This window comes from Oryctolagus cuniculus, chromosome 10 (genome assembly GCF_051225735.1).
Source record: "Oryctolagus cuniculus isolate XC-2025 breed Fujian yellow rabbit chromosome 10, ASM5122573v1, whole genome shotgun sequence".
NCBI classification, from domain to species: domain Eukaryota; kingdom Metazoa; phylum Chordata; class Mammalia; order Lagomorpha; family Leporidae; genus Oryctolagus; species Oryctolagus cuniculus.
This window is the reverse complement of record NC_142876.1, coordinates 71,243,150-71,265,285: the sequence shown is the minus strand read 5'-3', so window position 1 is coordinate 71,265,285 and position 22,136 is coordinate 71,243,150. Positions and strand designations below refer to the sequence as shown.

Here is a 22,136-nt window from a genome sequence, read left to right as displayed (position 1 = left end):
ACGGCTGTCACTCTAAGCATTTTGTTTCATTTTCAATATCATAGCCTCTGGGTGGGCATTTGGAATGCCAATCTGAGTACTGTAATAATCTGTCTTTTTAAATTAAAAGCCATATAGCTACAGACTGGAAATTCTAAAAAGCCATGACATGCCAGTACATGGCATGAAAATACAGGATTTTGGTTGGTTCAGGTTGCCTCTCAGCAGGCAGAACAGGGCATAGGCGTGACTACTCGCAGGCATCCACCAGCCCAGCTCCTGGTGCTCGGGGCCTGGCCACATTGTGTTCTGAGAGCTAGGACATACTGCCAGAGATGCTGACTTTGACCGAGTTTCTCAAAGGTACTGGTGATGCTCTTGTGCCCAGGGTGTTGCTGAAGCCAAACTTCATGTGGATGACCTAAACACTTTCTGTCCTGCATTCACCATACTTCCTTAACTGTTCCTCCATGTTACCCCCGGGACAGAGAGAGGAAAGACGAATGAGCACAAGCACCCCATTTCCTGCCTGGAGCTTCAACATCTGGCTTCCATAGGCAGGGCACAGTACCAGGTTTGGGATCTGATCATTTAGACTGAGACCAGGCCCCCAGTTTCCAGTGTCTGTCTTCCAGCAGAGGCTTAACTTCACAGCTCAACTTCCTGTTCCAGCAGAACATGCACCGTCACTATAGCCACATGTGACCGTTTGATCAGTTGGGATGCTGGAGTGCACACTGCCATCCTCCTTTGTTTTGTCTGCCAGCTCAAGCCTTGATGGCTAGATGTCTGCTTGGAGCAGTGTGACAAGTGTCCAGATCACAGCCCTGTGCCGTGAACATGCCAGGGTCCCTGTGGAATACTGGCTCCACGGTCAATGTGGGTGACTCACTCCAGAATGGATGCAGTCAGTAAGACCTTAAAGCAGCTCTAAATATTACTGGTATATCTACAAGAATGCATACCTCTAAATGCACCAATTCCTGGTGAGTGCTTCAGGTATCTATTAGCTAGCTACAGCTTGCGATTTCCCATGACCTTAGTTACCTTGCTTGGGTGGGGCAGAACTGAACTGGTTCATGGTCAGCTTGAATTTGATAATTAACTGTACTAGATCTATGTAAGAAGCTCACATAGGTACTTGTTGTCTTTTGATAATGTGTCTGTAACAGTTTAAGCAACCGGGATTCCAGCTAAAGTTATGGACCAAAATTATGATCCTACAACATGTGCATTTTTGGAAGAATGTGTTAATCTTACCAAAAATTGTCAGATTTTAATTGTGAAACTTTAATTTGTACAAATCTGTTCACATTGGGGCCGGTGCCATGGCTGACTTGGTTAATCCTCTGCCTGTGGCACCAGCATCCCATATGGGCACCAGGTTCTAGTCCTGGTTGCTCCTCTTCCAGTCCAGCTCTCTGCTATGGCCTGGGAAGGCAGTGGAGGATGGCCCAAGTGCTTGGGCCCCTGCATCCGTGTGGGAGACCAGGAGGAAGCACCTGGCTCCCGGCTTCAGATTGGGGCAGTGCCTGCTGTGGCAGCCACTTGGGGAGTGAACCAATGGAAGGAAGACCTTTCTCTGTCTCTCTCTCTCACTGTCTATCTGTCAAATAAATAAAATTAAATTAAAATAAAAAAAATTGTTCACTGACGGGTTGAAAAGAAAGGGATCCATCCTGCCACACCACAAAACAGTGAGATGCCTTTTACTTTTCCATGGTTACTGGAAGGATCTCAATAAGTAAATGGTCAGATTTAACTCCCTACACATCCTTTGCCAAAGGTGAAAACAACAACCCAAGGACATTATTGAAGAGGGCTGTCCTGACTGAGCTAACTCTGTTTCATCTTTCCATCCATCTTAAGCTCAATCCTTAGAGCCCTTCACTACACTTTTTGATCAGTTCCTTGACACATGGCCGATAATAGAAATGAGGAGTTAGATAAAGGCCTTACACAGTGAGACACTGTGTTCAGCTGAGCCAGCTTGTCATCATCACTTTGACTCTACAGTTTAAGGCTGAAATGAGAGCTGCCCAAGAGACTTCCCCATGCCAAAAGAGAAGGGTCAGACGCTCACTGAGAAATCAGGATCCTCCTGGGAGTTGGGGATCCAGAACTGCTTGACCATTACCACTTCTTTCCCATGGTGATGGGATGTGGTGAAGCACAAAAGAGTGGTGCCAGTGGGGCAGCAGGAATCTGAGGACAGTAAGGACCTTTCTCACATCTCTTCCAGGGAGGGCTATGGAAGCTGGAAGAAATGCTGAAACCCTTTTAGACTCAATTCCTATGCATACTTAGGAGTCCACAGTGCACTCTTGGTGCAAAAGCAGGATGAACCCAATTCAGATTACATAAATTATTTAGAAACACAGAGAAATTTTCTGGGCCAGAAATTCAACAGGCAGTGTTCTTTGCCAGGACTGAAATGGCATTGGCTTTTCTATTTATAAATGGATTTCTCCATGCCCTACTAGTCTAATAAAAATATAACTTGACAATGTGAAGATGCAGATATGGCAAATTCATGGTTTTAGCTCAAATTTTGAGAGGACTCCAGAACAGTAAAAGAACCTGAAGGCTATGGGCTGGCACTGTGGCACAGGAGCTTAAATACCTGCCTGCAGCACCAGCATTCCATCCAGGCACCAGTTCGAGTCCCGGCTGCTCCTCTTCCAATCCAGCTCTCTGCTTGTGGCCTGGGAAAGCATTAGAAGACCCACGTGGAAAACTCAGAAGAAGCTCCTGGCTTTGGATTGTTGTAGTTTCACCATTTGCAGCCATTTGGAGAGTAAACCAGTGGGTGGAAGACTTTTCTCTCTGTCTTTCTCTCTCTGTGTCTGTAACTCTACCTCTAATGTAAATAAATAAGTAAAATAAAAAAAGAACCCAATGGCTTTAAGAGTTCAACAACTGAGGGGCTCAGAAAATAGATTTGACCTTATCCTTTTCTCAGGCCACAGTAAAAAACTCTAGAAGAAGAAATTCTCTCCAGTTTGTCGGTCTTTATAGCAAACAATTTAGCAGTTTGGAGGGGAAAGTATCCAATTTTATATCAGCTCACCATTTTCTCCCCTCCACAAACAATTCATATGTTGAAACTATACCCCTCAATGGGATGATAGCAGGAGGTGGGTTCTGAGGGACTTAATTAGCATTGGAATATATCATTATATGAATGCCCTCTTAAAAGAGGAGACAAAGGAGGACAGGTCAGGACATAAATAGGAAGAGGTCCTCGTAAGAACTCACCATGTTGGCATCCCAAACTCAGACTTTCCAGCTTCCAGTAGGCCATAATACTAAAACAATATTAGGAATGGCTTTCTGTTGACCTGGACTCATGAGAATGATGGAGTAGGAAGTCTGCTGAGATTCAGTAAACTTGAAGAGTTAGAGACTTCCCCACCTTCTCGACAGTTAATTGTCTAAATTTCTTAACTTCTCAGTACCATTTATTGTCTAATCTCACTTCCTATAGATGCTTAAGATGTGCAGTACTATAGCAAATGTTCACTTGTGAATCCAATCTCCCAGGCCTGCCTAGATGCCTCAGTGGTGTTTTAGAGGCAATCTTGGAAAGCATTTCGCTATGACTCTTGTCTGCCCAAGCACACACAAAACTGCATAATTTGGGAAACAGCAGGGGGTACTTAGAGAGAAGTAGGCAGAAGGAACAGGAAGGGGGAAAGGCGAACATGCCACACTATACATTCAGCGCTGCTACCCTCATGATTGGAAAGGGGACCATCACTGGACTGCGGGTATCTGTCTAAGAGGCATCTGCTCTTTCCGCAGTAAGTGATCACTAGAGAAACTTCCATCCTAACGTGGTCACCAAAATCCCTGCCACTCTTTAGATGTCCTCGTAGACCCTCCTCTTACCTAATAGCCTTGCACTGTCCAATCAACTTTCTCCATCTCTCACCTGTGATCCCATATTGCGCATTTCCCAATCTGATAAGAATGGGGACTATGAGTATAACCCAACTTCGTCAGTCTCCTTAACAAAAGTTCCTCCTCCTTTTCCTTGTCTCCATTAGCATATTAAGGTCTGGAGCTTTGAAAGAAATGTATGCTTTCATTCACAGGAGGTTTTTGGCAACTCGGTAATGAGCTTCCTATGCCTTTGATTTCCTTCCAAAATCTGCAAATTTGACTCTAAGTTAAAATAGTCAAGGATCTGTAAAGATGGAACCTTTCACTCCTCAAGTATATGCCATAAACACTCCTCAGGGCTCCTTGTGTCCCTGCCGGCTCCATGAATTTTCTGGGTGAGTACCACATGGCATGGATTGGTTTCCTGGTTTACACGGATAGCAGGGGTGACTATGACCAACTTTTAAATACCTTTTTGTGCTTCCAGGCCTTCTGTCAGTAAAACAGAAACGACTTCATTGCTTTCTTGTGAAGATAAATAGGGTAAGTATAAGCCTTTTAGGTTGTACCTGGCTTACAGTAATTGACCAGCAAATCTACTAATGTCTTCTGATTTCTCCCTTATATGTTCCCCACCTGAAGACCTTCTTCCAAGTCTCTGCTAAATTCCAGGTCCACATCCTTTGCCTATTTCACACTTCTATTTTCCTCACTCTCCATCATTGTCCTTGGGATTTCTGAGTGACCTAGGTGGGTTCCAAGGAGCTCAGCATTCTTTCCCAGCTCACAACCCACACTAACACACCTGCATGACCTCTGTCTTCCAAGACAACCAGTGTTAGCTGTCTTTGGCAAACCCATCTCCTATGGTTCAATATGCATCTCCATCTCTCCTCTGCGCCAGCCTATACTGGACAACAGGCACATAGAGTTAAAAGGAAATTTTTCCTTGTAAATGACAATGAAACTCTTCCATGAGTTTCCCCAGAGTAGAGGCGAAACACACCATCCCATGTGTCCCATGCAGCCAAAGGTGTCCATGACTGTCCTTTGCAATTAACCAGTTATCAAAAAGAATTCTCTGAATTCAGGGAGTGGTACAGCTGGTCCTATAAGGTTCTAATCACCTGACTTAGGAAGTTACTTGCCTCTCCAATAGATAACATCCTGCTGGCCAAAACTGTCCAGAGGAATTTGGAGTAGGGGAATTCCAGGTCTGGGTAGGGAAACTCCAGGTCTGCATAATGTTAAGTACCACCTGCTTGTAACACTCTAGATGGACTGAAGCCCACTTGGCCACAATCAAATTTCCCTAATGAATATTGCATTGCTGACCAAGCAAGGGAAGATTACAAGCACCAGGAAGTTTGCCACAAACTAAACGTGCATCTCACAGCCCCAACAGCAATCTGCAATAATCTTTTCTGTTAACTCCTTGGGAGAACCCTGGAATTAAGCCATAGCTAACAGGCTCCTTGACCTGTTCTTTGCAAATAAATGCAAGTTTATTCCAACAACCCACTGTCAGTGATGAGATTCTGACCTGTCAGATGAGTGGACACAGGTTGAGCAATACCTCCAGCAACCTTAAAGAGTTGTTCTGCATCATAAATAAATAAGTAATTGAACATCTTTAGGGCATTAAGTGAGAACTGCATGGAATGCTAGAGCTCTGAAGAGGTAACAGATAAGATTCTGAGGAAAACTTGAATTGCTGAGCGTATAGGATTAAGAAGAATATTCCATATGGAAAGAAATGAAAGCATTAGGTACAAGAAAGCAAAATACAGGTGATATCTAAGTATCCAGCATGTTGGTGAAAATAAAAGTAATTAAGTGGATTGATCTTAGAGTGTATGTGTGAGTTAGATTTGGGGAGAAGACAGACAGAGGCCAGGTAAAATTTAAGGGACTTCTTAAAACACAGGTGGGGAACATCTGGCTGCTACGCCATTCAAGGATCACAAAATCACTTGCTCTGGCCTCCCCAAGGCAACCATGGGCGGTTCTCAAAATTTGATGTAAGTATAGCAGTCTACTTTGCCATTGAGAACCTTGTATGGCCTGCAAATGATGTTATGAAGAGCCAAATGGTTCTTAGCAGAAAAAAATGTACTCTACCCCTGCCTTAAACCATAGTAAGTTTCTAGGAATCTACAAAGCATACTGTACTTCCGTAGAACATTTCATGTGAGGACATGAAATGATTTGAATTTCAGAAGTACCAGGCTCCTGACTGGTGTGTGGGAAAAACTAGAGGAGAGCCTATGAATAATGGCATTAGGAAAGAGAAAAGTTAAAACGGCAAGTTCTCAGTTTTCAGTGTGTGGTGGTGTATATGAAAATGAAAAGGCTGCTTCTGACCACTAGTGTGTAGAGAACAAAGATTCTGTTAAACATCCAGTCATGCATAGGACATCTTCCTATGAACCACGATGAGTTTTGGAATCCACAATTTCACTTTTGAGAAGACTGAAACACCCAGGAATGTTACACATGAATTCAGACACAGCCCCTGAAGTTGCAGCTCCACCTATATACTTTAGTTTTCTGAGGCATCCTGTGGATGGAAGTAACAGGCCTGAGTGGTCAGAGGCCTGAGTATTATCCTGGTCCCCTCCTATGAAACTTAGGACAGGGTCACCCAATCTGACAATGCTTGTATTTGCATATAATTGATTGAAAAGGATGTCTCTTGTTAGCTTTCCAGAATGTATGCTCTATAGATGTCAAAAATGAGATATGGCTCCTACTCACAAGGGATGTACACATGTCATATATATCTTCTCATTAAAGATTAAAGATTTTCATTGGCCATAAGATTCGAAGTTCCTAATGAAATGATAAAAGAGCTCAAAATGAAGATTGAAAAGCTTATGAAATGTGTGACATGAAAACACCAGGAAATGATATTTGAGTGGTAGTGCTCTAAAAGGAGTGAAAGAAAAATATACAACGATCCTAGGAAAGTATGTCAGATACTGTGAAACCACATCAAGGGACAAGGAAGACAGAATACAAAATTAAGTTGAAATATAACTGGCCATCTAATTTGAAATAAGGCTCGGCATTATGGAACACTGGTTAAAACTGCTGCCTGGTATGCTGGCACCCACATGAGCACCAGTTCGAGTCACAGCTGCAAAATGTCATATGCAGCTCCCTGCTAGAATGCATGGGAAAGCAGCAGAAGATGCCCAAGTGCTGGCCACCTGTCACCCACCTCTGGAGATCCAGATGGAGTCCTGGCCTCACGGCTTTGGATTGGCAGAGCCCTAGTCCTTGCATCCATTTGAGGACTGGACCAGTGGATGGAAGATATGCTTTCTCTCTCTCTCTCTCTCTGTCTCTGTCTCTCTCTCTTCCTCCCTCCCTATCTAACTTTCAAAAAATAAACCTTTCAAGAAAAGAATTTGAAGGAATCAATGAAAATGATGCATATGTAACAAAAATAGGGACCATGAGATATAATCAGTCTATGCCTTTGGAGACAAAACTGAATAGGTGTAACAGAAAATAATATCCAAAATTTAATAATTAACATAGAAAAAGAATAATTTTTGTCTAAAGATGATGCAGCATGATGTGCTAATGAGAACTGATACAGGACACAGGGTTAAGGCACATTTTGAATGCTGACATTCCATGTTAGAGAGTCTGGGTTCCAGATCTGACTCTGCTCCTGATTCCAGATAGCTGTTAATGTACCCACTGAGGGCAGCAGATGATGGCCAAAATTACTCAGTCACGTTCACCCAAGTAGGAGATTTAGACTGAGTTCTAAAGTCCAGGCTTCAGCTTGACCCTGACCTGGTAAATGCAGACATTGAGGAAGTAAAGTAGTAGACTTGAGTGTGCAGATGTGGTTTCTCTCTCTCTCTTTATCTCTCTCTCTCCAAACAAAATGAAATATAAACATAATTTTTTTAAAAAATTGATACAGGCTATCAACAAACTGTGTATCCTGCTAGGTATAAATAAAATAATAATGATAATTAAAATAATGATGAATCTTCTTCCGAGGGTTAAAAGAAAAGCCTTCTATAAGGGGAAAGTATTATATTGGCCTCAGACTGTGTTAGAAAATGTGAGAAATGGAATAATCCTTCCTAATGCTCCCAGGGAAAACTGAAGGATGCCTCAAGATACTGTCTAACCAAAGCTATTCCTCTTAGGCAGATGTTCTGTATAGGCGAGATCAAGCGAGCATCACAATCCAAATACAGACAATGAGCAATCAGGAGTGGGCAGCCATTCTTAGCGTGGGTGCTGTGATGCTGGCTCCAGCTCAGTCAGGCAACAAATCAAGGGGCCACAGCATTGAGCCACACAGAGTGAAGCTTGGCTCTGAAGTAGCCCTGCAACTCCGGCCCAGGAGCACAGGAGGGGCGGAGCTGTGTTTCAGTGCTCTGGGCTACTTTGCCCTCCCTTCCTTTATGTCCTCTATTTTGGCCCAAGCTCAGTCACATAGCATTGTAACACACAGCCTGCATGTGACAGTTACCTCTCTCCTCTTTGATGTCCTCCTCATTGCTAACATGGATATAACATCTCATCACTGATTCACCCATATTCACGAATACAAAGACAAAGACATGAAAGGGCTTTGGAGAAGATGAGTTCAACAGACCAGGGCACAGACTTTTTTTCCATTTCCCAATAGCTGTTGCGAAACTATCTTCTACACCCCAACCACCTAACACTATCCTAGCCTGTATAACTGTCTGTTCTACAAAATGACATCCAATCCCACGGGCAGAGGATGATATTACAGCCCCATCTCTTATCTTTGCTATTTGTCATAACAACTCTTCACCTACACCATGGGGTTATGTCCCTAGTGGGAGGTGCCTCAAAAGGGGAGGGGCATGCACACGTCATAAGGGGCATTCTGTGATGCAATAACCTGGGGGGGTGGTGTAGGAGATAAAAGTGGGTGTAGTCTTAGGCATGTGTCCAGTTACTCATTTTGACGCTCTTTGGCCAGATGAGTAACTAGAAGCATTTTCGCAGAAAATGACAAAAAAGCTACCTCCGATTCTCCCGCGTCACCCCCAGCCTCATAGTCCTGCTCCTTCAGATTCCTGTTTTCCAACCTGCCTGCCTCACCTGGCTCCTCCCTCTGGCAAACCTAAGCCTGTCCTCCAGCACAAGAAGTCTTCAGCTGCCTGCCCTGCCCGTCTCCCTGCTCTGACCAGCATCTCTTCCCACAAGGACATTCCTACCTCCAAGACCTCCAAGTGCACCCTGGCCTCTGTTCCCTCCAAGTCACCCACCCACCGCCCTGTTCGTCTGGCTCCCCTTTCCTGCTTCTCCTCTGTCTGGGCCCCGACTCCTCCTCCCAGCCCCTCTTATTAGTCCTCTGGACTCTGTTCTCCATGGACACCCACCCCAGCCCAGACCTGGGGATTCACAGATCTTACTTTGTGATCTTACCTTCTCTAAGAGCCTTGGCAGTTCTGGCACAGTTCAGAAGAGAGGACAGTGGCTTCCCAGCAGCCTAGCCTGGTGAGTAAAGAGAATGTGTGAGAGGATGGCCAGCTGATGAACAGCCTATAGTGTCAGCTCAGATAATTACGGGATCCTTTTCCCAATGACAAGATCCTGGTTATTATACCACTATATCTATTTTACCTTCATCCTCAACTGTTAACCTGTTTTAGAACCAGAGGTATCAATGATGATGTGCTTTTTCCAAACAGACTCTGCACTTCCTCTCCTGCTGATGAATCAGCCTTCAGGAACCCCCAGGCCTACAAGAGGCTTCTCAGTGAAAGCAAGTCACAGAGCTGACAGCGGGACTAGTGACAGAGAAGGTAAAGAACCTGGAACAGAATATGTATAATCTGCTTTGCAGCAGAGAAAATCCTGTTGGGCCGTCCTGGATTCAAAGGATTTTAAGTAAGCATGACCTCTGCCAAGTGTTATGACACCAGGCCACTGTTACAAGTGGAGAGTCAAAGCTGTTTTCATTCCTTTTTCTTTTTTTCTTTTTTTTTTTTTTGTCTCCATGAAAGGAGGGGCCACCCACTGTGTTCTGATCTAAGCTCACAAGGATAAGCCTCCCTATCAGCATCTTATGTCCCACAATGTGAAAAGTAGCAGAGTCTAAATGGAATGAGCACATCCAGTTCCTACCCAGACGACAGTATCACAAGAACAGATAATATTTTTATCCCCTCTCCTCAAACCGACAGATTCAATACAAACTCAATCCAAATACAAACATCTTTTTTATGATGTTGAAAAGCTGATGGAAATTTTTAAACAAATGTAAGAATAACCAAGATTTTCATAAGTAGGTATTATGTTCATAGGTATCATTGCTAATTACAATAATCATGGTTAGTTGAAATTATCTACTATTGGCACAAGCATGGACAAACTGTACAAGGTCTACAGACAAAGTATACACTTTAAGACACAAATGATGGGGACAGGATTTTCTCTATTCAAGTTCCTGCTATGTCAGTTGAAGAGTTATTTAGAAATAAAACATTTTATATGAAAAATACATCCACACTGGAAAACTTAAAGCAAGCAATATAGAATTGCTCTGCCTGTGCCTGACTACATATGAAAAAGCAATGGAAATGTTGAAAGGAAGAAAGTTGGTGTATCCTGTTAAAAAAATTGAAAATCATTTTACCTATTTTTCCTTCTAATATGAATACTAGAACACTGACATTGAAATTCCTAGAACATTTTTATGGGACAGGTGTATATCAGTGCACAATTATTTCAGATTATGTTTACCTGAAAAAGCATATTTTCCTTCAGTTTTGGTGAAGATTTTCATTGATTACAAAATTCAGCTAGGCATACTTCTTTCTTTTGATACTTTAATGAAGTTCTATTGCCTCCAAGTTTTGTGTATCTTGGAAAAATTTTCTGTAAATACTCTATTTGTCTTCTGTGCATACTATCATTTTTTTTTACCTGTGCATATTCACATGAGTGGTTTGACTCATAATTTGATTATGATATGCCTTGATGTGGGGTTCTTTGTGTCCATCCTTCTTCAGGAATGTTTTTTTTTGCTCTTTAGGTTTATTATTTTCTGAAACTGACATTCTCTCATTAATTCTTTGAATATATTCATATTTCTCCATTCATCTACTTCTGAGTTCTGAATACCATTTGTGTTAAAGAACTGCTTTCTCTACTGGGGAATGAGGCTTATTTTATTTTGGTTGCCTTTTTCTGTGTCAGCCTGGGTAATCCTTACTGAAGTACTTTAGATTCACCAGTCCTTATGTGTTCAATGCTTGATCGTATTCAGCGGATTTTTTAAATTCATGTGTTATTAACCTCCAGAATTCCATCTATTTTTTTCTTTTTAAATTCTTCATTTCTGTCATTATGTTCTTGTACTCCCTTTAACCTTTAACAGCAAAAGAATAGAACAATAACATGAGAATAACAACAATTTTCAATTACTTCACATTAATTTCATGTAAGACATTTTGGTTTCTATCTGATGTTTATTCCTTAGATGTGAGTTTGAATTTCCTATTTCATTACTACACTGCATTTCTACATTTAGTTGATGCTACTAATTGTGAATGTAAGTTTGTTGAATACTTAATTTTGTTGACTTGCTTTAAAAATTGGTACAAATTTTTCTAGCAGGCATGTTGGCTACTTGTGTGTTAGGCTGTATTTTAATAGTTTGATTCTTGGCTGTGGTAAGGGAAGTCCAGGGTAGTCTATCTTCTTTTTTTTTTTTAAAGATTTATTTATTTATTTGAGTGTCAGAGTTACACAGAGAGAGGAGAGGCAGAGAAAGAGGGAGAGAGATCTTCCATCCATTGGTTCACTTCCCAGTTGGCCACAAAGGCTGGAGCTGAGTTGATTCGAAGCCAGGAGCCAGGAGCCTCTTCCGGGTCTCCCATGCGGGTGCAGGGGCCCAAGGACTTGGGCCATCTTCTACTGCTTTCCCAGGCCATATCAGAGAGCTGGATTGGAAGTAGAGCAGCCTGGACTTGAACCGGCATCCATATGGGATGTCAGCACTGCAGTCGTGGCTTTACCCACTATGCCACAGCGCCTGCCCCAGCCTGTCTTCTTAAGGCTACATCACCTCTATGGCAGCATAATGAAGGACCAAAGGACAGAGTAATAGACAGTAAGCACAGAAAGCACAGGGTTATCTTGAGAGAGTCTCCTAGCTAGAGCAGCAGTACACTCCAGGACTTGAGGCAATGAGGGATGACACAGGTGATTAGGATTTTCAGAACCGAGCAGTCGTGCTATCTGCCTTGTATTAAGGACATGCCAGGCCAGATTTAGAGGCTTGATTTACATGTCTTTGTTAGATTCTCTGTCATCTTGTTAAGATAGACATTTTCCTCCCATTTATAGGTGAGTTAAGTAAGGCCTAAAGAGATCAAGTGGCTACTAGTGAAAGCACAAGAAAGCACATTGTCATTCTGACAATGAAGATTAGGTTCATTCCTAATCAAACTGCCTCTCTAAAGTTCAGACTTCATAGGGAAGGAGAGTTGTGAGATGGTAAATTCAGTTACTTAGAATGTTAGTGGATGGCCCGGCGCTGTGGCTCACTGAGTTAACGCCCTGGCTTGAAGCTCCGGCATCCCATATGGGTACCGGTTCTAGTCCCGGCTGCTCCTCTTCCGATCCAGCCCTTTGCTGTGGCCTGGGAATGCAGTGGAAGATGACCCAAGTCCTTGGGCCCCTGCACCTGTGTGGGAGACCCAGAGGAAGCTCCTGGCTCCTGGCTTCGGATCGGCGCAGCTCCAGCCATTGCGGCCATCTGAGGAGTGAACCATTGGATGGAAGACCCTCTCTCTCTCTCTCTCTCTCTCTGCCTCTCCTCTCTCTGTGTAACTCTGACGTTTGAATAAAGAAATAAATTTTTTTTAAAAAGTTCCTGGAAAAATATAATTATAGATTTTTGGGGGCATAAATGATTTAATTTATGCATATGAGAAGTTTTGAAAATATTTATGAAAAATATAGCTATTAAGAAAAACTATAAAGTTTTGCATCTATTAAATTAATGTTCATATCCATAAAGCTTTGAGGTCACCTCATCTGGCAAATGCCTCTACTGATGCCCTGGCCATTATAAGAATGTGGAGCTATAACCAGAAAAAAAGAGTCTACAGAGATTCCAATCTCTCATTACATTTGAGGCTAAGTCTTGTCCGAATTCTGCCCCATGTGGAGTAAGAGCTACTCTTCCACTGACCATGGTGGAGGGAGAGATCAGCTGGCAGGGCACAGTCTTGCTAGCTGTTCCCCAGCTAACAGCATGTCTTCTCAGTAGAATGAGAGTGCATTTTGTTCCTAGTGTAGGGAGCTGTGAAGATTGCAGCAGCTGGGTTGAGTAATGCTAGGGCTAAGGGACCCAGGAAAGGCTCCCAGTGGCTAGTAATAAAGATGGTTCTGCAGGCCGGTACTGTGGCTCAATAGGCTAATCCTCCGCCTGTGGCGCCGGCACACTGGGTTCTAGTCCCAGTCGGGGCGCCAGATTCTGTCCCACTTGCCCCTCTTCCAGGCCAGCTCTCTGCTATGGCCCAGGAGTGCAGTGGAGGGTGGCCCAAGTGCTTGGGCCCTGTACCCCATGGGAGACCAGGAGAAGCACCTGGCTCCTGCCTTCGGATCAGCATGGTGCGCCGGTCACAACGCACCGGCCGCAGCAGCCATTGGAGGGTGAACCAACACAAAAAAAGACCTTTCTCTGTCTCTCTCTCTCACTGTCCACTCTGCCTGTCTAAAAAAAAAAAAAAGAGAGAGAGAGAAACCATCATGCTAACAGGGCATATATATCCTCAGCCAGCAGACACCAAACCCACATTTGTCCTTACTGTCCCAGGAATACTCACAGTGCAGATACAAACAGATAAATTGTTTATTTTCAAGTACTTCAATAGAAACGAATGCACTTTTGACAGGAGGATTTTGATTGTGGCGTCTGCTTTAAATTTGCATCTGACTCATTCAACGTTTTTTGTTTTTGTTTTTTTTCAGAAGATTATTATTCAAGGTGAAATCCGCTCACCAGTTCTTTACCGTCTAGGTTTGCCACATGAGGTGGAGTCTTTCCTGTCCATGAGTCAAGCAGCTCCAGTACTAGGGAGTCCTGAGAAGCTGGGCACACGGCCAAGAGCCTGAAGACAGAGAGCCAGGAAGGCGATGGTGTGCCATGGGGATGCGACTGGGGGGTGACAGCAGAGAGTGCTGCTACCTGGAGGGTGCACTGACACGCCACTGCCCAGAAATGGCAGAAGGATGTCAGTGCCAAAGTGCAGAAGGCCTGGGTCCCAAGCACCTCACTAGGATTTTCAGAGAAATATCTCAACGTTGCAGAAACTCTACAGCTACATTGGCTGAGTTTCTCCACAAGGTTAAGCGGTGCTCCAGAAGGCATTAGGGAACAAGGAATACTCATGACTGAAGTTTTCCCAAAGAGAAAATGCCTCTTGTTGCCCAGCCAAAGTGGATACTTCAGGAACCCCTGAGGCCACATCAAAGCACATATATTACGTTCAAGGAAATGCAACTGTGTCACCTAAAATGCTCACTATAGAAGTTTAACTTTTTATAATTCTGCTTTTCAAATTTTTATATTTTGAAGCATTGTTGTATTTACTGCATTTTTGTTTCTTTTAATAAACCAATGTTTTTCCCTCATAATTTTATTTTTGCCTGAGTGCTGTGGGGAGTTTGCTTAGTAGATTCTAATCCCATGGTACTCCCAATTCCCTTCATTTGTGCAATCAACATTCTTGAACCAATAACATCCCTTACATGCCACTGGGGCTCGTATGGAACTCCAAATCCACCAAAAACTCACTGGATCACTCATTGTAGTCTACGCACCAGCCAAAATCAGGCTGATTCTGCACCTTCTTTCACACTCATTGCTGCTCCAGAAAACCCCCACTAAGCAACAGAACTCGTCATTCACTCTCCTTCATTTCACGCAACGGAGAAGTCAACCTTTTCAGGATTCTTCACTGCAAAAGACTCTATCACAATTGTGCAGGTATCTCCACCCCTACTCACTTAATCATACCTCCTCAGGGTCTAGATCTGCTTCTCAATCAAATCTCACTAGTGCCTGAATAGATTTAATGGACTTCTGTACTCTTTCCAACTCCCTTGTCCCAACCCCTCATGTGCAGGACTGCTAGGCAGAGCTATTTTAAAAGGCCAGTTTGATCATGTCAATTGTTTCAAACATGGTCCAGAAGCTTCTGAGATGAACGTGTAAACTAATGCTGTGCAGTTCAAGGCCCCTTCAGGTCTGGTTCTGCTCCTAACCAGATCCATCCTTCTCTAGACCATTAACTTTCATAAAGATTCTTGGGACTAGTGTGTGTCAGCCAATGCTAAGTCCTCCAATACTTGTCCTTTTCACCATGCCATTTCTAGATAAATGAATTTCCATATCATATTTCCCACTGAATTTCCTACATAAACACTGTTCCTTCTTCCTGAACTTTTCTCCCAACTTCTATGCCTCGCCAACTATGGTCCACAATAGCTTGGAGTTTTTGCATTAGTGCCATTCACTTATTTCAGGAAAACAAATGAATGTCCAATTGTGGAAACTTAGTCCAATACAACCATTCAAATAACCCCTGAATGCATCAAACTAGGCAATGATTCCCTAGAATGGGAATTGGGGGGGGGGCATTATTCAATTTTGTTCCACAGCACTCAGCACAAGGCCTGGAGTGGGCCAGAAGGTAATGACTGAATGGTGCGAATTAAGGTGGGTCTTAGAGATGGAACAGAGTGCTTGAACGTGTATTGTAATCCTCACACAAACACGAGAGCTCATGCCTTGGCACAATAACCTAGAGCAATCTGCAGATAGTATTCCTGTGGTTTGAGAATCCCCCTGAGATAGAGAACAGAGGAACAGCTCTCTTGGGGTAGTGTGGCCTCAGAGCAGGCATCAAAGTTCTATACTTTAATGCTGGAAACTGGAGGCATACCAACCAGGCTCACAAACAACAGTCATGCCTACTATACAGCCTATGTATTAACTCCCGTGGCAACGGATACATTCATTATGTACATAAAATAACATTCATTCATTCATCAAACAATTTAGATGTTGATATTAAGAGCAAGATTCTAGAGCCAAACTACCTGAGTTCACATACTAATTCTGTGAGTCATTAACTTGTGATTTTGAGCAGACTTTGGAACCTCTGATACTTAAAGAATTTATGAGAACCAAAACAATGCAAGTGCACAGAACAGCATCTGGCAAATGGTGCTCAGTAAACATTGGTCATTGTAGTATCACGTGACAGTCACAGGGATGATGCTAAGTAGGAGAATCTTGTACCACTTGAAAGAAAAGTAGTAAACTGACAAGTACATAGGCAATAAGGAAGGTGTGAAAACAGCAAAGAAAACAGGTTTCAGTGAAGGGAGCAGAGACTAGGAAATCTTGGAGGAGGTGATCACAGTTTGAGGCACAGCACGTCAGGTGAGTTATATGGAAAAGCACAGTAAGGAGCAGCAGCAGATTGGCTCCAGGACTGAAAGTAGGGTGTAAGGGCTGCAGCACAGGGTGAGAGGGGCCATGCCTGGTGACATGTGAAGTGAGATGTCCTTCCTGGAATGTGGTCCTTCTTCCTCTCTACTGCCTTAGAGTAGAATCAGTTGGAGGGAGGATGTAGATTCTGTGTACAAGGGTGAGGTATGAAGTGTGCAGGGGAGCATCTCACAGACAGTGAATGGGCAGAGCAGTCAACAGAAAAACAGCATGATCAGAGGGAGCGGGGGCCAGTGCTGTGACTCAGAGCTCTAAATTGCCACATGCAGTGCTGGCATCCCATTCTGGAGCAATGGTTTGAGTCCTGGCTGCTGCTTCTGATCCAGCTCTGCTAAGGTGCCTAGGAACGCAGCAGATATCATAAATACCTGGGATCCTACAAGCCACTTGACATATCCAGATGGAGCTTGAGGCTTCTGCCTTTGGTTTTGACGAGCCCCAGCAGTTAGGTTCATTTTGTGAGCGAACCAGTGGATGGAAGGTATCTCCACATCTCTTCTCCTCACCCTTCCTCTCCTTGTCTTTCAAATAAAAATAAATGTATTTTTTAAAAATGGTATTACATAGGGGTGACTCCCCTTGCTAGAGTAAGGATTAAAGCTGGTAATTGGGGCCAAAATGGATGTCACATGTGATGAGATTCTTGAGTCAGGCAGTTCAATGCCATCTATCTGTATTGTATTAAGAATATACCTTTTGGGGCCGGCATTGTGGTGCAGAGGGTTAATGCCCTGGCCTGAAGCGCTGGCATCACATATGGGAGCCGGTTCAAGACCCGGCTGCTCCATTTCCTGTTCAGCTCTCTGGTATGGCCTGGAAAAGCAGTAGAAGATGGCCCAAGTCCTTGGGCCCCTGCACCCGCATGGGAGACCCGGAAGAGGCTCCTGGCTCCTGGCTTCGAATCAACTCAGCTCCAGCCTTTGTGGCCAACTGGGAAGTGAACCAATGGATGGAAGATCTCTCTCCCTCTTTCTCTGCCTCTCCTCTCTCTGTGTAACTCTGACACTCAAATAAATAAATAAATCTTTAAAAAAAAAGACTATACCCAGTTGGGGCCAGCACTGTGGTACAGCAGGTAAACCCTCTGCCTGCAATGCCAGCATCCCATATAGGCACTGGCTTGAGTACTGATTGCTCCATTTTCAATCCAGCTTCCTCTAAAGTGCCAGGGAAAGCAGCAGAAGGTGGCCCAAGCCCTTGGGACCCTGAGCCTATGTGAGAGCCCCAGAAGAAGTACCCAACTCCTTGTTTTAGCCTGGCCAAGCCCAGGAAGTCGTAGCCATCTGGGGAGTTATCCAGAGGATGGAAGATATCTCTCTTTCGCTCCTTCTGTCTCCGTCTTTCAAATAAATAATCTTAAAAAAAAAAAAAGAATGCACCCTGCCTGAGGCTAAGCCTTTGATTTCCATTGTTTCATTATATTCTTAGTCATCCCAGTGAGGCAGACATTTTCTTCCATGAAGCAGGGTGTAATGGGAGGCCCAAAGAATTTAACTAACTGAGAACCTGCTATTAGCAGAGCCAGGAACATCTAACTATAAACACTGGGTTCACTCCATTGTTCAAACTGCCTCTCTAGGGCCGGCGCCGTGGCTCACTAAGCTAATCTTCCACCTTGTGGCTCCCGCACACCGGGTTCTAGTCCCAGTCGGGGCACCAGATTCTGTCCCGGTTGCCCCTCTTCCAGGCCAGCTCTCTGCTGTGGCCAGGGAGTGCAGTGGAGGATGGCCCAAGTACTTGGGTCCTGCACCTGCATGGGAGACCAGGAGAAGCACCTGGATCCTGCCATCGGATCAGGCGGTGCGCTGGCCGCAGCACACCGGCCGTGGCGGCCATTGGAGGTGGAGGGTGAACCAACGGCAAAGGAAGACCTTTCTCTCTGTCTCTCTCTCACTGTCCACTCTGTCAAAAAAAAAATAACAAAAAAAAAATAACAAAACTGCCTCTCTCAAGTGCAGACTTGGCAGAGCCAATGATATGTGGATTCACACACATTAATGGCACTGACAACCATGCTTATCTTAGTAAGAAGGATTTGACCATATTTCTTAGAACCTTCCTCTTCCTGTCGTGTTAAGGACTGTTCAAATCCTAGAGCCTTTCTTCTCGGTAGACACAGTGTTTCTCCTCTGCCTCTTCCTATAACTGGCTCCGAAATGCCACCCAAATCTGCATTCTAGCACACCCAGGCTCTAGTAGGGAATCGTGCCTTCACTCACCCAGTCGGCTATTGTGTTAAACACAACAAGGGTTACTCTCAGTCACTGCTGGGTTTACTTGTCTACCTGTACCTATTCTGTCACTTTGACTCCATCTGGATTCTGACCCCAGGCAGCAGGGGACCATGTCTGCCTCACTATGTACTCTATTCCCAGTACCCAGGATGTACCCTGGCACAGCATTGGTGCTCAAAAAATATTTGATGAATGGGGAGTGGAGGAATCAGACTCTCCTGTCTCAAGGCCCTGGAAATCCTCTGAGGCCAGGGTGCTCTGCTCTAGGATACAAGGTGGCCGGGGGAATGCCACAGAGGCACTCAATGGTCCCAAGCCCTGGCTCCTTACTACCACGTACCTGGTTTCCCAGATTTCATAATGCCACTCATTATGCTTCCCAAGAGAGAAAACTATGCAGGTACAAGTTGAAGGTAAAAAAACCTAGTGGGATCAGAGTCAAGGTAAGAAAGACTCCTTAGTAAACAACATAAAGTACAGTTTCAACATGGGCAGTGGCTGTGTGAAAATAGCAGGGAATGAGGCTTGTCTGGGTTTGAATTCTCGCTACTGACTACCAGCTGTGTGATCTCATGTAAGCCACTAAGCCCTTTCATGACTCAGTTTCCCTGTTGTAAAATAGAAATATTGTAATCTCACCTATTGCAATCGATCTGATAAGTTGGTATCAGGTTTGAATGAGGTAGTATTTCTAAAGTGCTACGTACATAGTAAATGGGAAATGTTGGTTTTAAAACAGTACCTGAACACAGGCTGCCCAAGTGAGCTCTCCCAGTGATTACAAGGAGGTGGCATGGAAGCATCACCTAATATCCTTGAGTTCTCTTACCTATAAAATAGCAATGTGTTTTAACAGAAGCTTTCACTTGATTAGGTTGGAAGAGTGACAAATAACCACAAGGGGGCCTGGGAAATGCAGTTCAGCACATTCCATAACAAAGGGCTCCAGTGACTAAGGAAGACATGCAGAATTTGAAGTACACAACTTCAAATTTCTCTCATGCCTGTCTTTTGAGTCTGTTTATGTGTGTCATCATGCAGAAATATTTTGCCCTTCAACTTGTCACACAGGCAAATCATTTTCCTTACAGGTTCTGGGTTTTGAGCATTACTTAGGAAAATCTTCAACAACCACACTTTTACTACGCATACTTTGCCACTGGGTATTCTTGTTTGTTTTCACACACATGGTCTGCCAGAGAGTTTTTGTTGTAAGTTTGTATGTCCTCCCCCCTGCTCTCAACATTTGGATATAACCCATTTGTTGCATTCTGCATGTGGACTGAAGTTGGAGACCCTGGTCATCAGCTGTATTTCAGCTTCACTGCTGCTCAGTTCCTGACCCTCAGCAAGCCCTGAGTCACTGGGGATGTGCTTCAGTCCCAGCTCAGCAGCCTCCTCCTTCACAGAGTCCCACTGACTGATGTTTACCATGCCACTCTCCACCAGGCAGAGTTGCTCACTGCTTCCTCCTGCTGCTCCTGCAGCCCTGTGTGTCCTGTGCTGTCCCACACACATCATTTGTGCCTCAGTGTGACCTGGAAGCTCTACAGACAGCCTGAGTTCAAAGCCCAGCTCAACCTCTTTCCAGGTGTGTGAACTTAACCTCCCTTAACCTCAACTTCTCTGTCTGGTGATGGGTATAATGACAGCATCTAAACAGACAGGTTTGTTGTGAGGCATAAGGGAAACACTGTCTAGACCGTAAGTAGGACAGTGCCCAGCACATACTAAGTGCTCAGTAAATACAGCTACACAGGAATGTCATTGTGTTTTCATGCTGCTGGATGTGATGCTCTTATCCCATACCAGAGGGCCTCAGGTTTAGTCCCATCTCCACTTGTAATTTTAGGATCCTGCTGGTGCACATGGTGGGAGGCAGCACGTGATGGCTTGGTCACATGGGTTGCTGTCACCCTATGCGGGGTACTCAGATTGTGTTCCTTGCTCCCTGCTTTGGGATGGCCCAGCTCTGGCTGTTTTGGGCATTTGAGTTGTGAACCAGTCGGTGGGAACTATCTCTCTTTCTCAGTCTTTCAAATAATATGAAAATAACTAAAGAAGTAAATTAGTCAAAAGCATAAAAAGAGCAAGGGAAGTCACCACATAATGAAAAAGGGCCTAATCCAGCAAGGAGAAATATCAATTGAAAGTATGTACATGGACCTGTATTGAAGCACCCCAATATTTTAGCAACATTAACACACATAAAGAGATAGCTTCTAATACAATGATAGTAGGATATATTAATATCCTACTTTCAGAAGTAGACAGCTAATCCAAACAGAAAACCAACAAACTGTTTTAAAATGCACTCGAGAACAATGGGATCTGACACACTTATACAAAATGCTCAAACAGCTGTGGAATAGGGGGCAGCATTGTGGCATGGCAGGTTAAGCCACAACCTGGGCCACCACCAACATCCCATGTGAGCAGGGGTTCGAGGGCTGGCTGCTCTGCTTTCAGTTCTACTCCTGAGGAAAGCAGCAGCAGATGGCTCAACTGCTTCTTCCCCTGCCACCTATGTGGGAGACTGGGATGGAATTCCAGGATCCGGCTTTGGCCTGGCCCAGCCCCAGGCTTTTTAGCCATCTGGGGAGTGAAGCAGTAGATGGAGGATCTGTCACTGCCTCTGTCTCTCCCCCCTCTCTAACTCCACCTTCCAAATGAATAAAATAATCTTTCAAAAAAGGGAAAACAAAAATGTAGAAAAGTTGCAGAATATACAATCTTTTCAACAGCCCATGGAAATTTCTCTGGGATAGAACAAATTAGAGGTCACAAGAAAGTCTCAACAAACTTCAGACAACAGAAACTGTATCGATGCTTTCAGAACATAATCTATTAACACCGAAAATCACTAACAGAATAACTTTGTAATCCATATAAATATAGGAAAATTAATTTATACCTGAACAACTAATGGATCATATGCATATCCTATAGCTAGAGGCGGCTGCTATACAGCCAGACTTCTTTCACTCCCCACACCCAATTCCACTACTAAATCTTGTTCATCTGGCTTCTTAAATATTTTTTCAATCCACAATCCATTTTCTCTTCCCTACCCCATTACCACTCTCAGGTGCCCATCACTGCTCCTCTGGACATCTCTTATAATCTGCTCTTCAATATCTGCTTTTCTGAAGTTAATCCTTTACACAAGCAAAACCATCATTTTTTTAAGATTTTATTTATTTATTTGAGAGGTAGAGTTGCAGATAGTGAGAGAGAGAGAGACACAGAGGAAGGTCTTCCTTCCATTGGTTCACTCCCCAAATGGCCACAATGGCCAGAGCTGTGCCAATCCTGTCGCTCCCCCTCTTCATGGAGGAACGACACAGGACCCTGCGCTGTTCCTTCGTCCGCTCGGCCCTCCCCGGGTTTGCTGCCGGTTCTTCCCGGGTCGGCTACTATCCCTTCCACCTCCGTGGAAGGGCAGTTCCCCCTGGCCACATTCCCCACTTCCGCAGGGGAGCGGCACACCGCCG

General features: G+C 44.1%; 1 long non-coding RNA gene across 2 annotated transcripts in view; it reads right to left on the bottom strand.

Moving 5' to 3' along the window:
• Window positions 1-22,136, bottom strand: part of LOC103349284 (uncharacterized) — a 75,567-nt gene that overhangs the window by 42,699 nt on the left and 10,732 nt on the right. For both annotated transcript variants that reach the window (XR_011379460.2, XR_016214184.1), the window contains one exon: window positions 9,301-9,369. This is a non-coding gene — a long non-coding RNA (uncharacterized LOC103349284). The remainder of the gene's footprint in view (window positions 1-9,300; window positions 9,370-22,136) is intronic.